The sequence below is a fragment of the Lynx rufus genome, unplaced genomic scaffold (genome assembly GCF_022079265.1).
Source record: "Lynx rufus isolate CCGP_SWC_20201006 ecotype Redwood Valley unplaced genomic scaffold, mLynRuf1.p SCAF_20, whole genome shotgun sequence".
NCBI classification, from domain to species: Eukaryota; Metazoa; Chordata; class Mammalia; order Carnivora; family Felidae; genus Lynx; species Lynx rufus.
This window is the reverse complement of record NW_025814835.1, coordinates 2,732,535-2,736,977: the sequence shown is the minus strand read 5'-3', so window position 1 is coordinate 2,736,977 and position 4,443 is coordinate 2,732,535. Positions and strand designations below refer to the sequence as shown.

The 4,443-nt window shown below is 42.1% G+C and overlaps 1 non-coding gene across 1 annotated transcript; it reads left to right on the top strand.

Annotated features, from left to right (window-relative positions):
* The first annotated feature begins 4,339 nt into the window (after positions 1 to 4,339).
* On the top strand, positions 4,340 to 4,443 carry LOC124517181 (U6 spliceosomal RNA). The gene has a single exon (XR_006963335.1). It is a non-coding gene; the product is annotated as a U6 spliceosomal RNA (small nuclear RNA).

The window sequence follows — 4,443 nt, the reverse complement described above, 5'->3', positions numbered from 1 at the left end:
CCCCATTTTCTTTACCCGTTACTTTGGTCGACACGGGTGTGGAGGAACTGTGTGGTGAAAGAGGGAGGTGTCGTGCCTGGTGCGTTGTGAGTGCCCAGTGGGCCCTGAAGAAGGCAGAAGGCGGGTAGGGAGGCGCTAGACAGAACAAAGCAATCGCTTACTCCCAGGAACCTGTGGTCACTCACAGTTGTTCTGCCCTCGGGCATCGTCCCCTCCCTGATAGCACTTTCCTTTCCCACCTCTGTACTCCCATCACCGCTGCGGACCCTGTTCTGCGTCCTCATAAAGCCTCATCTTTCCTTATTATTCCAGGCATTCACACATCACTTGCTTTCTTATTTGAATGTCTGAACATCATGCCTTATTTCCTATCGGCTGATTGTGCTTTTTGCAATCGTGCGGTTAGGCCGTAGATTCCCCCCACCCCTCGCCCCCCCTCAGTTCTTTGCTAGTCTTTACACCACCCCTCGCGTGTGGACTGTGCCCATTCTCTTGGGCGACTGAGTGCTTCTGAAAGAGTCACAGGATGGGGCCGATTGGTATCACTAGGAGTTCTCCTTGGACTCAGCAATCATCTTATTCGTCTGCTCATTGTATATCATTATTGTTGTTGCTTCACTTATCATGTTATTTCCATTTTCTTACGTGTCACACTAAGTCAATTTATTCTTGAAACTACTCCAGGCAGCTGCAGCGTCAGGTGGATTTCAGAGTCTAGTTCAATGGGCAAGCTGTGAGTGTAAACAACTCTGGAGTGATGTTAAATTCACACTCCCAGATCTTAGTTTCTCAGACTCCTAGGTCTGCACTTCAGTTTGCAGGTTCTGGAGACTTCGACACCTGCCTCCCCAGCTGAATTCCTGTGCTGTGTTATCTTAGGCAACTTATTTAACATCTTTTGACAGACTTGTAACGTGGGAGTCATCGTGCACACTTCTACACCTAGGGCAACTAAAAGAGATTAAACATGTAAACATGCCTGGCTGCAAATGATGGATGTCCAATGTTTTTGTTTTCTTCCTCATTAGCCTTAGCTTAGGATCCCGTCTGCTGGTACTTAATCCTTGGGAGCTAAGAAAAAGACAACAGCAGCAAAATCGAAAAGTCCAAACATTATAAGACTTGAAAAGTGTGCTCACGCTAACCTCTCCCATAAAATTCAAGAGAAAGGAATACTTCAAAATTCCTGTTAGGAGACTAGTATTAACTTGTTACAAAGACTAGAAAACACATAATAGGAATAAAAACAAAACAAAAGAACTACAGACTGAGGATATCCCTCATGAACACAGACGCCAAAGTTCATAACAAAATGTTAGTGAATGCAACAACATTCATTCATGATGGAAGCTCTCGCCACCTAGGAAAAGAGGGGAATGCCCTTAATAGGATAAAGAACAACTACAGAAAACCTCTAGGTAATATCCTAATTAATAGTGACAGACCGAATCCTCTCCCCTCTCATATCAGGGAGGAAAAAGATAGTTGCTATTACGCCATCTACCCGTTGGTACTATAGCTATTATCAGAAGTTCTGGCCAGTGCTCAGGGCGCCTGGGTGGTTCAGTCAGTTAAGCGTCTGACGTCAGCTCAGGTCATGATCTTGCAGTCTGTGAGTTTGAGCTCAGGTCATGATCTTGCAGTCTGTGAGTTTGAGCTCAGGTCATGATCTTGCAGTCTGTGAGTTTGAGCTCAGGTCATGATCTTGCAGTCTGTGAGTTTGAGCTCAGGTCATGATCTTGCAGTCTGTGAGTTTGAGCTCAGGTCATGATCTTGCAGTCTGTGAGTTTGAGCTCAGGTCATGATCTTGCAGTCTGTGAGTTTGAGCTCAGGTCATGATCTTGCAGTCTGTGAGTTTGAGCTCAGGTCATGATCTTGCAGTCTGTGAGTTTGAGCTCAGGTCATGATCTTGCAGTCTGTGAGTTTGAGCTCAGGTCATGATCTTGCAGTCTGTGAGTTTGAGCTCAGGTCATGATCTTGCAGTCTGTGAGTTTGAGCTCAGGTCATGATCTTGCAGTCTGTGAGTTTGAGCTCAGGTCATGATCTTGCAGTCTGTGAGTTTGAGCTCAGGTCATGATCTTGCAGTCTGTGAGTTTGAGCTCAGGTCATGATCTTGCAGTCTGTGAGTTTGAGCCCCGCATTAGGCTCTGTGCTGACAGCTTAAAGCCTGCTTTGGATTCTGTGTGTGTCTCTCTCTCTCTGCTCTCTCCTGCTCGTGCTGTGTGTGTCTCTCTCTCAGAAATAAACATTAAAAGGATTTTTAAAAAAAACTTAAAAAAAGTTCTGGCCAGTGCAATAAAGCCAGAAAAAGAAAGAAAAAAAGGTTCCATATTGGAAAAGAAGTAAAACAGTTTATTTTCAGAAATCATAATCACTTATTTAAAAAAAAATCTTTCGGGATCTATAGAAAAAGCTATTTTAAGTTTAACAAGGTTTCAGGATAAACAACCAATATCAAAAAATAAATTAAGCAATCAGTTTGAAACTACATAAACAATATGTTTAACATAACATCAAAGATGTGAAATACTGGGGCGCCTGGGGGGGCTCAGCCGGTTAAGTGTCCAACTCTTGGCTCCAGCTCAGGTCATGGTCTACTGGTTTTCTGAGTTCAAGCCCCGTGTTGGGCTCTGTGCTGGCAGCACGGAGACTGCTTGGGATTCTCTCTCTCTCTGCCCTTCCCCCACTTGTGTTCTCTTTCTCAAATAAAGAAACTTAAATAAAAATATATGAAATAGGAAGGATATATTTGACAAAAGATGGACAAGAGCTGATCACCAAAAACTAGAAAACATAGCTGAGAGAAATTAGACACCTGAGTAAGTGGAAAGAGACATTGTGGTAACTCAATATTGTTAAGGTGTGAATTTCTCTCAAATCAATTTATGGATTCAAAGCAACTTTTTAAGGTTTATTTATTTATTTTGAGAGAGAGAGAGAGAGCATGAGAAAGGGAGGGGCAGAGAGAGGGAGAGAGAGAATCTCAAGCAGTCTCCTTGCAGTCAGTACAGAGCCCAATGTGGGGCTTGATCCCACAAACTGTGAGATCATGACCTGAGCTGAAATCAAGAGTTGGACACTTGACCCACTGAACCATCAAGGCGCCCCAGATTCAAAGCAATTCTACTCAAAATCTTAGTTGGCTTTAAAAAAAAATTTTTTTTTTTGAAACTGACAAGCTGATTTTAAAATTCAGGAAATGTGTGTGGCATTGGAGATAAGATAAACACAAAAAGTAATAAAACAGGGTCCACAAGAGACCCGTACATATATGATTAATTAATTTTAAACAATGTTGACAAGGTATTTCAATGGAGGAATAATCATCTTTTAATCAAATAGTGCTGGAACGAGTGGATCACTTGTTGAAAAACAATGAAACTGAACTCTTATCTCATACCATATATAGGAATCAACTCATAACGAAGAAAGACCTAAATATAAGAGCTAAAACTTCTGAAAGAAAACACAGAAAATCCTAGTGACTTTGGGTTTGGCAAAGTTTCCTTGAAATGACACAACAGGCATGGAACAATTGATAATGTGAACTTCAAGAAAAGCAAAAACTTATGCAATTCAAAAGACACTGTAACGGAAATGAAAAGGCAAGCCACGTGCTAGGAGAAAATACTACAAAACATATACCTGAAAGAGAGATTGTATCCGGAATACGCAAATAACTCCTTATCTCAGTGGTGTGACAAACAACCCAATTAAAAATGGGCAAAAATTTGAACAGACACATCAAGGACCATACATGGATAGCAAATGAGCAGATTGAAAAGAATACTCAGTACCATTAGTTATTAGAGAAAGGCAAATAAAAACCACAGTGAGATGCCATTGCGCATCTACTAGAAAGACTGAAATCCAGAAGGCTGACCACACCAAGTGTTGGTGAGTGAGTGGGGCAACTGAAATGTCGTGCGTCGCTGGTAGAGACGTCAGATGATATAACTGCTTTGGGAAGCAGTTTAGAGGCTTGAAAAAAGTTGAAGAAACAGCTACCATATGACTCTGCCATCCTGCTCCTAGGTATTTACCCAAGAAAAATGAAAACATAGGCCTGTGGCCAGACTCAATGCAAATGTTCACAACGGTTTTGTGTACAGTCAGGGCCTGTACCAGGTGAGGAGAGTGGAACATGTGCACAAATCTGAGAGGGAGCACCTCCTTGAGTGTCCCGCACAAGGTGCCTCGTTTTATCACCTCGTCTGGCTCCTGTTTATAATTGTCAAAACCTGAAAACAACCCAAGCGCCCATCAGTGGAAACTGGATTGAGAAACTGTGGTATATCCATAAAATGAGATACTATTCAGTGCCCTCTTTGGCAGCATGTATAGTAAAATTGGAATAAAAAAAAAATTGGAATGATACAGAGAAAATTAGCATGGCCCCTGTGCAAGCAGGACACTCAAATTTGTGAAGCATTCCATATTTTT